The sequence below is a fragment of the Oratosquilla oratoria genome, chromosome 15 (assembly GCF_046742065.1).
Source record: "Oratosquilla oratoria isolate Oo_2021 chromosome 15, ASM4674206v1, whole genome shotgun sequence".
Classification (NCBI taxonomy): domain Eukaryota; kingdom Metazoa; phylum Arthropoda; class Malacostraca; order Stomatopoda; family Squillidae; genus Oratosquilla; species Oratosquilla oratoria.
The window spans coordinates 22,618,116-22,631,818 of NC_134791.1; the positions used below are offsets into that span (position 1 = coordinate 22,618,116).

The 13,703-nt window shown below is 38.6% G+C and overlaps 1 protein-coding gene across 3 annotated transcripts in view; it reads left to right on the top strand.

The window, feature by feature from the left end:
- cdm (importin-13-like protein cdm) overlaps nt 1–13,703 on the top strand; it is a 79,746-nt gene that overhangs the window by 15,503 nt on the left and 50,540 nt on the right. Inside the window, exon 1 of one of the 3 annotated variants that reach the window (XM_076198697.1) lies at nt 9,664–9,743. The exons of 1 other annotated variant lie outside the window; for it this stretch is intronic. The gene's annotated coding sequence lies outside the window, so the exon portion shown is untranslated. Of the gene's footprint in view, nt 1–9,663; nt 9,744–13,703 lie in introns of those variants that run through there. One more of the 3 variants, XM_076198696.1, reaches the window with a different exon arrangement.

Consider the following 13,703-nt stretch of genomic DNA (forward strand, 5'->3'; position numbering starts at 1 on the left):
CATTAACAGGCCAAATGCACAAAATATCATCAATGTACCTAAACCAAGTAACATTTTGGGGGAGAATATTGGGTAACAACTTTGTTTCAAAAAATTCCATATAAAGATTGCTAAGAATTGGAGAAATCGGATTACCCATTGCCATACCGAAATTCTGTAAATAATAGTTACCGTTAAACACAAAATGAGATTCCAAAACACACAATTTAATTAAATCAATAATGGTGGCAGTAGGCAGTGGTAAATAAAATTTCTCCAATTCTTCTTCAAGATACACTAATAAATAAAAAACCGGAACACGGGTAAATAACGAAGTGATATCATAACTAATAAGAGAAAAATCATAGTTACAATTAAGGTTATTAAGTTTGTTAACTAACTCTACATTGTTGTGTATGTGGCTGTGGGAAAATGTCCCCACTAGAGGGCTCAAAATGGACACAAGCTAATTGGACAAATTATACCCAGCAGATCCTTGGGAACATGTAATGGATCTTACAGGGTTGTTCGGTTTGTGAGTTTTAATCAACCCATACATGCATGGAAATGATGGTGATTTCGAGGAGAGCTGCTTGATCAAAATGTCATGTCCTTTTAAAATGCTTTTTAACTTAGTGTTGAAATTCTTATTTACAACATCTAAATGATTTTTCTTTTATTTAGTGTACGTATTTTTGTCATCTAAGAGGTCATCCATTTATATGGAATTTTTTGAAACAAAGTTGTTACCCAATATTCTCCCCCAAAATGTTACTTGGTTTAGGTACATTGATGATATTTTGTGCATTTGGCCTGTTAATGTTGACCCGTCAACTTTCTTGTCACAACTTAACGCCTTAGTCCCTTCAATAAATTTTACCATGGAAATAGAACAAAATAATCAATTACCTTTCCTTGATGTATTGATATACAGAAACGAAAGGTCTTTCAAATCTGATGTTTATAGGAAACCCACCAATGTTCTTTCATATGTTCATTTTTACTCTTCTCATCATTACAGGACCAAAGCATCTGTGTTATCTTCAATGTACCTTCGTGCTTATCGGATTTGTAGTCAGGAGTTTTTGGATGATGAATTCTCAAGAATAAATGACATAGCTTTAAAATTAAAGTATCCAAATCATCTAATTGAAATTTCTCAAAAAATGGCTAGAAAGTCTTATTTTGATGACAAAACTAAAGAAAAATTTAATTCTAAAAATCTTCTCGTTCTTCCGTATCATGACAACTTCATTAAATTGCCGCATATTCTTAAGAATTTCAACATCCAAACCATTTTTAGGAACTCCAACACAGTCAAAAGTCTTTTGATTAAAAATTCCCCTGAAAATAAGGAAGGCTGTGTATATAAAATTCCATGTAAAGATTGCAACAAATGCTATATTGGTCAGACTGGAAAGGAATTAAATGTTAGAATAAAGCAACACAAATATAGCGTTAGAAGTGGTCAAACGTCCAACGCGTTATTTGTCCATCTCAGGGATTTTAACCATTGTATCAATTGGAATGAAGCTAAAGTAATTGTCAAAAGTAATTCTTATTTGAATAGAAACATCATAGAATCCAGTCTGATCAAGAATACATTTGTTAATAATTTAAATTTAAGTCAAGGATTATACAAATTGGATGAATTTATCATAACAAAAATTATAAACCAAATGTCCGGACACTTGAGCCAATATGGCACTGGGGGAGATCCACCTTAACCTTCTGAGTATATATACTTGTCTCTTTTATGTATCTATACCTTGAAAATGTCTGAATAGACGAAAGCGCTCGGTCTCATCTCTTTCATTTTCCCAGTTGTTTGTCTGCATACTAGTATCACACGTTCAAGTGATTTCTTCTGCATATATATATATATATATATATATATATATATATATATATATGAGTGGATGGGTGGTGAGATAAACACAGGGAACTGTTTAGGGATTTATTGTGACGTTTCGTCCTTACCAGGACTTCTTCAGAGTACTCTGAAAAAGTCCTGGTAAGGACGAAACGTCAGAATAAATCCCTAAACGGTTCCCTGTGTTTATCTCACCACCCATCCACTCATCTATCTTACATATTTCAATATATATATATATATATATATATATATATATATATATGTATATATATATATATGTATGTATGTATGTATATATATTTTTCCAGAAACTTCAGCAATTTAGAGAAATGATGACTGTATGTGTAAGCGCATAAGCAGGAAATAAACAAATCAATTAATCAATCAACCAATCAAAAGCTAAACAAACGAATGAATAAACAACAAAACAAATAAACAACTAAACTGATTAAATAAATTGATTAATCAAATGAGTAAATGAATAGATAAATGAATAGACAAATAAACGAATAGATAAACGACAAGATGAAGACGCAGCCAGTTGACGGTGTCTGGGTAGATGAAGGTGTCTGTTAGATTGAAAAAAAAAGGGAGGAAGATGACAGTCTTCATAGGCTGGTCACACTCGCCTTCGTGCTAGACCTCTGCTCGCTCGAATCAATGGATGAATCAGCACAAATGGAGCAAGAAGACGTCCAGCCGACGTGTCTATGTAGATGTAACCCCACCAAAGGCTTCTCCCCGCACGAAACAGACGTCACCCAAAGAAAAGCATAATAGTACAAGCGACCTCTTCGCCGTTTGCTCATGGTATACAATGTTCGCGTGTCTATAGATGGTGAAAACTTTTTTTTTTTTTTTTTTTTCCGGTACATTTTGTCGCACTTGCAATGCCGTTCTTAATTGGTGTGTGTGTATATGTGTCTATGTACATATGTGTGTGTTTGTGTATGTATATATATGTATATATATATATATATATATATATATATGTGTGTGTGTGTGTGTGTGTGTGTGTGTGTGTGCGTGTGCGTGTGTGTGTGTGTTTACCTAGTTGTATTTACCTAGTTGTATTTTATGGGAAGGGTGCGTGTGTGTGTGTGTGTGTGTGTGTGTCTGTGTATGTTCGTTGCGTTCGTGATGGTATGCATTTAATCATGAGGTAATGTTGTAAGTTATTTCTTTCTTTACATTCTTATCTTAACTAGCAGGGTGTTGAATAAAACTTGGAATCGCCACAAAATTTGTTCCATTTCAGTTCCTAGATGTGATGTTTATATTCTAGACTCTGCAGACTAACTAGACAACAAAAACACAGGGTTAATCTTGGCACGTTCGAAACTTCACGAAGTTCATCTCCATTTTGAATTTCAACCTGGATGAGATTACACATTAAATAGTTAGACCTGTCTCCTGGCTTTGAGACCACGCCAGGAGACGCTGAACGGGCGGTGATGGCGTGAGAGTGAGAAGGCGGACCCAAGCCTGAAGGTGGGCTACGTCGATCGGTACCCCCAGCCACCTCGGATTCAGCTGCATAAGATTGTCTCCCGCTAGATAGAAGAGAAGCTATAAAGTCCTGAAGAGATTCGAAGAAAAAAAAAAAAAAACTCACTCGTGCATGACACTTTTAGGTGTCCGGTTCTGTGTCCGTCTGGCGATGACCTCGGACCCAAAGGCCGAATAGACTGGATGGCCAAAAAAAAAAAAAAAAAAAAAAAAAAAAAAAAAATCCACCATGGGGTCAAGTGCAAATGTCCTCAAGTGTGTCTGTGTGTGTGTGTGTTTGTGTGTGTGTGTGTTTGTGTGTGTGTGTGTATTCACCTCGGATCTGCTGCAGTCTCTGTCGAGACAGCCAGACACCACCCTACGGCAGTGAGCTCAGAGCTCCTTATTAGCTGATCTCTGGGTAGGTCTGAGACCACTCACACACCACACACCGGGACAGCAAGGTCACAACTCCTTGACTAACGTCCCGTACCTACTCGCTGCTAGGTGAACAGGGGCTACACGTGAAAGGAGACAAACCCAACTTATCTCCGCCCGACCGGGGAATCGAACCCCGGTTCTCTGGCTTGTGAGGCCAGTGCTTTACCAATCCGCCACCGAGCCGTGTCCAATCCGCCACCGAGTGTGTGTGTGTGTGTGTGTGTGTGTGTGTGTGTGTGTGTGATTTCCATCAACTGAAAGGAGAAAGCTTCTAAGGGATTTCGATGTTTAAAGCTCCGTGGTTTTATTCAGCTGAATTGAGTAAACGGAGGCTCCTTCTCCTCCTCCCTCCCTCCTCCCTCCTCCTCCTCCTCCTCCTCCTCCCCCCTTATAATAGAGATGATGATGATGATAATGATGAGGAGGAAAAGGATGACAGAAAAATAAACTAATAAACAAATTAAAAAAAAATCAAAATAAATATTTCAAGAGGTCCTGCTCGGGGTCCTTCGAGTTTCGAAAACAACCAAATTTTTTTTTGACTCGAAGACAAAACTCCTCTTCAAGAAAAGTTGGGCCTCAGACTCAAATCCAGCTTGACCCCCCCCCTACCACCCTCTTCCTTCCTCCTCCCCTCCCCTCCTTCCCTCTTCCTTTCCCCCCTCTCCTCCTCCCCTCCTTCCTCCCTTCTCCCTTCCCACCCTTCCCTCCTCCCTTCCCCCTCCCCCTCACCTCCCCTCCCCTCCCTTCATTACCCCTCCTCTCCCCTCCCCTCCTTCCCTCCTCCCTTCCCCTCCCCTCCCCTCCTTCCCTCCTCCCTCCCCTCCTTCCCTCCTGCCTTCCCCCTCCTCTCCCCCTCCTTCCCTCCTCCCTCCTCCTTTCCCCCTCCCCTCCTCCCCTCTTCCCCCTCCCCTTCCCTTCCTCTCCTTCCTTCCTTCCTCCCTCACCCCTCCCCTCCCTTTCTTCCCTCCTCCCTTCCCTCACCTCTCCCTTTCTTCCCTCCTCCCCTCCCCTCTTTCCCTCCTCCCTCCGCCTCCCCTCCTCTCTTTCCCTCCGTCTCCCCTCTTCTCCCCTCTCCTCCTTCTCCTCCTTCTCCCCCCTCCCCTCCTTCCCCCTCCTCTCCCCTCCCCTCCTTCCTCCCTCTCCCCTTCCCTCCTTCCCTCCTCCTGTCCCCCTCCCCTCCTCCCCTCCCCTCCCTTCCTTCCCCCTCCTCTCCCCGGCCCCCCTTCCCTCCTTCATCCCCCTCCTCTCCCCTCCTTCCCTCCTTTCCCTCCCCTCCTCCCTCCCCTCGTCTCCTCCTCTACCCCCCTCCTCTCCTCCCCTCTCCTCCTCCCCTCCTTCCCTCCTCCCTCTCCCTTCCCCTCCCCTCCTTCCCTTCCCCTCCCCTCCTCCCCTCCTCCCTTCAGCTCATCCTGCAGGGTTCTTTTTGGCTGAATTAAATCGTTTGTATTTAGCCAGAATAAAAAAAAATTAAAGTTGTCCACTTGTTCGACACGGCTTCTTGGGCCGCAGGGTTTCTCGAAACTGAATCAAATCGCCTGGCCTTGACCAGAAAGGGTCCGTAGCTTGTGTGCGCGTGTGATTCGCTACCGTCTTGGATCACGTGTTGGGCACGTGATCGATGAATATTACCCTACCGGATGAGAGCTCAGAGCTCATACATGGCCCGATCGACGAGTAATATTGTGACGTCACACACACACACACACACACACACACACACACACACACACACACACACACACACACACACACACACACACACACACACACACACACACACACACACACACACACACACACGACCTAGATCACACGCACACACACACGAAATGCTTGCCCACCAGAGTTGGAGTGCCGGTTCGCAGTGCAGCGATGCTGAAGTTTTCAGACTAATTCAGCTCGGATCGCTAATTTAGCGGTCGAGCGCGGTACCACCACACCGTCGAGCCAATTGTGTGTGTGCATGTGTGAGTGCGCGCGTGTGTATGCGTGTGTGACAGCGCACGTATGTATGTGTGTGTGTGCGCTTGCTTGCGTGTGCAATGGTTTTTTCTATGTGCTAATTTTGCTAGTGAATTTTAGTGTTTGATTATATATATATATATATGTATATATATATATATATATATATGTATATATATATATATATATATATATACACACACACACATATATATATATATATATACACATACATATATAAATATATATATATATATATATATACATATATAATATATATATATATATATATATATATATATTATATATATATATTTATATATAATGTTTATCTGCAGAAATTGAGTGCACCGCGCTGTCGAATGACGTCATCGAGAAGTGCAACGACACATTCGAAAAAAAGAACATCGCCGAAGGGGCATTGCAAAGATGAAGTCTTTCCTGTCGGTCAGGGAACTGAAATTCTTAAGTTTATCAAAATTGTCAAACGTTAGCCAGAGTGAAATATTCATTTAGAACGTGTTCATAATAATAAATAAATAGAAAAGGAATTCCGTGAATGGATTAGTAGATTAAAACGATGAAACATAAAAGAGTGCAACAGGTTTAGCAAATGCGTCCAGTTTCTATTTTGTCGACATTCCGATGTCGACACGTATGTGTATCCAACAGAAGCAGATCTGTTTCGAAAGTATGAACACGGTGCCGGTCCTCCCTCAACTAAATAAAATCGTCATGTCTGAACCAATATCTAACCTGTATAGTATCACTGAATTGATTGGGTAACTAAGGCAGCCTTGCAGAGAGGTTAAGAACGGAATGAGTAAAGATATAATTATAATAATAACTGATAGTAATAATTGTATTAATAACAACAACAACAACGACAACGACGACAACGACAGTGATAATGACAATAACAACGACAATAATGATAATAATAATAATAATAATAATAATAATAATAATAATAATAATAATAATAATAATAATAATAATAATAATAATAATAATAATAATAATAATAATAATAATAATAATAATAATAAGGGAGGTAGCCGAAAAAACAAAGGCATAAAAGCCACTCCCACTCATTCCATCCCCAACGTATTCCACTCCCCTCCACCCTCTTCCCTCCCTAACGATGATGATGATGATGATGATGACGATGACGATGATGATGATGGTGGTGGTGGTGGTCATGGTGATGATCATGCGACACAAACACTACCAAAACCAACAAAGATGAAATAGTATATTTGCTGGAACCCAACATAATAAACCATTCCGGCAGTAAGATTAAAACTAATCGTCTGAAAGTGGCCTGCACATTAGGTATTTCTCGCTAGCATGCTACCTGCTTTTGCTACTTTGAGTAGAAACGACTTGGGTTACGATCTTTTGTTTTTCAAATTTCCAAATATCAAATTACAATGAGAAGCAAAGTGACGATCTAAGAGAATTCAAACCTAGAATACGAATGTTAGACACATTGTCGAGATGTTCTTACGCAAGTCTAGAATATTGTAACCGAAATCGTTTCTACTCGAACGAAGAAGCAAAAGCAAGTAGCATCCTAGCCTAGTGTGCCGCCACACACACACATTTCACACGATCGGTTACATTACTAAATGAAATTGTTTGACGTGAATACTGATCACCTCTTTCTCTTCGATCTTTCAATGTTGGTAGACCCAGTACTTTTAGTCTTTCCATATATGGTTTACATCCTTCACTCTGTGTGGGGGCCATACCACTGACGCATACTAGTCTTAAACCACTGTTTATTTATTTTTTATTTTTTTAAGTTTTTACATAATTTTTTCATGCATATATTGAAAACCCATTCTAATCTTCCATATCTCTCTCCCACAATCTTACAGATTTATCAGTCAAGTGACAATTCATCTTTTATCAGAACTCTACTTTTTTTAACGAATTCGCCTTTGCGATTGTTGGTATTGAAGTTAATGATCCAATCTTGGTTCCACGTGAAAATAATGTCTGGATCGTCTTGCAGTAGCCTGAACTCTTCATCTCTTTCTCACTATTCTCATGATTTTTACATAATTTGTATAGCTTGCTGTATCGTTCATCATGTCATTTACATAAAATAAACATCATATATGTATATATATATATATATATATATATATATATATATATATATATATATATGAGTGTGTGTGTGTGTGTGATTCACCATGGTCTTTGGATCACGTGTTGGACTCGTGATCGACAGCCATTTCCCTCCCGAAAAGAGCTCAGAGCTCGTATATGACATATCTATGGGTAATGCTGTGACCTTACACGCACACACACACACACAATACCCCGCCCACTAGTTGGAGTAACAACCCGCAGCGCAGCTCTGTGTGTGTCTGTATACACACATACACCTATGTGGATACTCGCAAACACACAGCGCAGTGGTAGCGTTCGCAACCGCTGCTACAGCGGTCCAAGTTCGAAACCCCCAGGGCTGAAATAATTTCAGTATCACTGGTCTGCGAGTCGTTACCCCAACTCTCGCTGGCGGGGAGTTGGGGCTGTGTGTGCGTGTAAGGTCACATCATTACCCATTGATCGGTCATATATGAACTCTGATCTCTCATCTGGGAGGGTAATAGCTGTCGATCACGAGTCCAACACGTGATCCAAGATCATGGTGAATCACACACACACGCATATATATATATATATATATATATATATATATATATATATATATATATATATATATATATATATATATATATATATGCACGTGTGTGTGCCTGTGTATGAATGTTACATTGCTGAGATAATGTTGGCCTGATTACATTGTGTATCTCACGATTTGGGTATGTTTGAGTTGCCAATGTCCAAAAGAGCTCCATGGAACTGAATAAAATAACATGAAAGGAGCTAATGATAATAATAAAATACCATATGGCCTTGATGTTCTGAATATTTATATACCCATCCACTGTTAGAACAATTTGTTGCAACTTCACTCTTTTGTAGTTTTCATTTCTCTTTTTTTTTTCTTAACTTTGCTTCACAGCCCCTAGTTGCATAATCAGACACAGGAAATAAAGTGTTCTGAAATACACCCCATCTTAAACAGTCTAAATTTTAATGAATTGTGAGTATAAATGGCCACAGGTGAGGGAGTAATTTATCTTCATTTTTGTTGTTAAAAGAACAACCTACTAAAAGATAAACTAGGAATGACAAGTAAAAGACAAATCGTTTGGTCTTCAGATCACAAGTCAGTTGTGAGCCACCACTGTACATACGAAATAATCATAACTTTTACTCAATACCGTTTTCCGACTTATTTGGACTCGCCTTCGGTATGGTTTTAAGATCATTTTATTCTGGAGACAGTTCTTCCTGTAACATGTACATTAACAAGAGTGATATAGATCATTCGCTCACCATGATAATTTAGTTTTACTGTCTTTATTAATATAGGGTTATAGTAATAATACTCAAACGAGAATACCATATTACAAATCATATATATTTAATTTCTACGTGCCCTTTTCGTTGAAGACCATTTTCTCATCAGATATTGCACCTTACATCTATATAAATATGAACGCTACAGTTGTTTCGACAAAGGTTTTGGTTATGATCCTGTAAATATATTGGAAACCCAAATAAATTGACGAATCATATACTGTACTTCCTTAAATACATGTTACAAAAAAAGTCACAACAGAAATTGATAATTTAAAGTCACCGTTGATTTAACGTTTTCTTTGACATATGATTTAGATAATATCAATTGTCTGTAATATATTGCAGAACGATATATTTTAAGCATACAATGCAAGAAAAATATATTAATATTTATACATGGTGCCAAGGCATAGTTTTATCACACAGTAAATGCGTGTTTGTAAGTCAAATAAAGTTCCACTTTACACAGAACCACATTCTCAGTTCAAGTTGGATGAACATCATAGAAAGTAAACAGAAACATCCTACCGGGATGGTATAAAACGTGAGTGTTTAATTACTATTGTTGTGACTGCACAAACATCTCCATGAAGCCCCCTTGATTAATGGGAAGCTCGATATCATGTGTTAACTAATTAGAGTGAGATATATCTGTGTTGTAGGTATCCTTTGCATGACCATGAAAATGTGTGGTACAGTTGGAGTTGGCCATACTAGGACCCCCTCCTGTGATAGAAGTGGAGCCCGCTAACTGACAATTTCCTATCGATTTAGAGCACAAGACAAAATATCATATCGGGATAATATGTGAAGGACATTACAAGAGATTCAAAATATATGTTGTCATCGGTGGAGTTGGTATAGTAGAAAAATTATGGCTTCTTCACATCTTTATCGAACAAGTGGTTGATTCCACTACATTCAACATTGTCACCTGTAGAGATGGCTAGAATTTTGTTACAGTTATCTTATGCAAATAGTGCGTAGTTATTGGTTTAATTGGTACAGACAGGACATATTCTATTAAAAGGTTTGATTTGCAAAATAACTAGTATTCATTTTATTTAAAATCCTCCTTTTGAAATAGTTGATTTCTTATGGTTAGCAACCATGACATTTATTTAAATCATTAGCATATGACAGGAGCATTAGAGTTTTCAAATTCTAGTAATAAATCTGTTAGATGTAGGAATGACTGGGAGAGTAGACAGCAATATATTAATTATTCAAAGAATGTGTTTACAATTTAGGTGCATATTGAATTTTCTGTTTCCAGTTTTTGCTGTTACTTTGACATTATTTCTGGTTGACATTTACAGTAGTAGTTATTATTATGGTACTTTTAAAGTGCCATAATAAACTGAGTGTGAGTGAAATCTTACTAACAAAGCTTAAAGTAACTTTAAGCTTTGTTAGTAAGATTTCACTCACACTCAGTTTCTGGTACTTCTTCATTGTTTTGAGTGAAGAAGCACCAGTCACTTTGTCCACTTACCATTTCTCCATAAATCCTGTAATGGTTTCACGTTCTATAGATGTAGGTGATATCTGTCGGTTATGAAAATGATGTATTAGGTTCCATGTAGAGTATCACTCAAACATATTTTTTACTTCTTTCTATTTTGCATTTGAAAGATCTATTTTTTCCATGGAATGGTTACGTTAGGCTTAGGAGCTATTGGATAACATCATAAGTTTTGTATAGAATTTGGCCAAATTTTATTAGCTCTGATGTTGGATGTGGAGAATACAATGTGATGTCAAATGTAACACATTGAGAGAAAGAGATTAGAATATATGACAGTCATGTTGTACCTTGCCCCAACATTTTTCAACACGTATTAACTGGGTATTGGATAGAGCTGTGAAACAGTGTTATTTCAGAGCATCTATTGGCAATAGTAAAGTCACTGATCATGTCTGCTGATGATGTTGCCCTTTATGTGGAGTTGTTGGAGGTTCTGGTTGTAGACCTTGAGGATAAAATTCCCGAATTGTGCAAACAATGATATATAACATTAAACTTGTGTTGTCCAATAGCTCCTAACATACCCATTCCATAGAAAAAGTAAGTCTTTCAAATGCATAAGAGAAAGAATTGAAAAATATGTTTGTGTGATACTGGAATAGAGCCCCCTTGAGTCACTGTACAAGGAAGTGAGCCTACACTTCAGATCTCCCAGACCAAGACCAAGGTCTGGATAACAGTTCAGTCTGTCCATGTGAGGACATTGAAGTCTTGTAAAGATTCACATATCTTGGTAGTTCTGTACAAAACACTGGCAGGTCATGTTAGGAAGTCCTTCAAAGAACTAGGATTGCCCAGTGATGTGGACTCATTCAGCCAGATTTTATGTAGGAAGACTAAAATCCAAATCTTCAAGTCACCTGCACTGTCTTGTTTTACTGCTGTGAGACATGCAGATGGAGTGGTGACTTGAAGAGACAGTGTCTTTGGTACCAAGTGCCTTTAGAGAAACATGAGGTATCGCTGACTTTTGTATCAAATCAGAGGCTATTTCATGAAACTCAGTCTATGCCTGTTTGTTACCAGGAGGACACACAAAAAAAAAAAAATAGTGATAATCCTTTTCAAAAGTGGGTTGGGGGAGGTTTTTATTTTTATTTATTTATTTATTTTATTTTTTTATCTATTTATTTTTATGAGAATGTAGGGTTTATCATTTGATGATATTCCTCAGCATTCATATCAGAAATACCCTTGCAATAGAAGATTAAGGGGAACTTAAGCTCCTAAATGATTGGGGATGGAATTACAAGAATCAAAGACTAAATTCAAGGTTATGAAACCATATTATTTCAAGATCACATGCAATTTACTAGCGAAATAATATATAGAAATTAAAAACTTTTAAAAACAACATGAATTTCAAAGTTGCCTTGATTCATAGAATTCCAGCAAAGTCAGTTTCTGCAGTGACCCTTTAAGACTACTGTATGATCCCAAAGATAAGATAAATTCCACCATTTAAGTTTACAACTTAGGCCCTTTTTGTATGACTGGACAGGTAGGTACTGTACATCTATAGACATTGGGTAAGACCCAGCATAGCATCATGAATAGGTTTCTTTAGGCAGGATGCAGTAGCCAAATTGAAGAATGCAGAAATGTGGGACTTAACAGTCATTCTGCAGGATCTTATCTATCTCATTTTCTGATTTTGTGGACATCTGTAACCAGTGAACTGTTGCAAGGCTCCTGGTAGAATGCAGCCACTCTTTTTCATGGTCTCCTGATTTTGATCTGTACTAAATAGCATTTGCCAGTGTTCACAAATGTTAAACCTAGAGAGCTGGCAGTCTTTTGACCAACCCAAAGAGTTTTTATTCAACTAGTTTAAAATGTCTAGAATGTCATTTTTCAAAACTAGTAGGAAGGGAGGGATGTCTCTGGAAGGGTCAGCAGCAGCAGCCATCAGTATGTTGAATGCATTTTGATTCATGTTTGAACAGTCATCAGTAATGCACTGTTGATTTTCAGGCAAAATTGTGTTTCACAACCTCAGAAATAGTAGAAGATGAGGATACCTTGGTCAGTTCAGTTTTAGACTTCCCTACCATCACCTTCACAATGATTGCCTCTCACCACCACTGGTTTGTCATCGAAATATCCATTGTTAAATTCCATGTCGGAGTCAGCCAGTGAGACATCATTTTTGGGCAAATATCCAAACCAATCTTTCACAAGAGTTGTACAACCTTCATGAGTGATTGTCGCCACAATAAATGACATTATTCCATAGTATTTGGGCTTGAAACCATGAGGAACACAATCATCTTTTTGATCCCAGAAGTGTCAACAGTGTGCAAATAACCAGGGAGCATGTGTTGCAATAAATGACATTATTCCATAGTATTTGGGCTTAAAACCATGAGGAACACGATCATCTTTTTGATCCCAGAAGTGTCAACAGTGTGCAAAGAGAACCATGGAGCATGTGTCATTGTTTGTCTGTCAACTGATAGTGCAGTGATCACACTGATATTTTTCAACAGTGTTGCATTTAGAGAATCAGAACTTCATCACACCAACTGATTAACCCCTTCGTTTCCGACCCGTCTACCTTACGTAAACAAACATTTCAAACCGTCCCACAAATGGCTGGAGCCTTATGTTTGTAAACACAGACACTTGCCACCACGTGGGTAGAAATAACCTAGAAACCGAGGCCTTGAGAGCCCTCAATACACACAGCTTATAACCGTGACACATGCGTGTCACGGGGAGCATGCTCGGTTCCTGGCGGGTGCACTCAGCTGTGACACGCAGGTGTCACAAAACACACATCCGGTACTCAAGGGGTTAAGTGGCAAATACAAATTATTTTTTTTTATAAAGAAAATAATAGTAATTTGGTCGGCATATTTTTGTAGGCTGGCGTGGATGATCCCCCTTTTTTTCTCATGTGTGTGTATGGCTTAATTTACAAAGGATTGCAAAGGAACAGCATGCCAACAAGACACCTTTTGGTCCATAACTAAG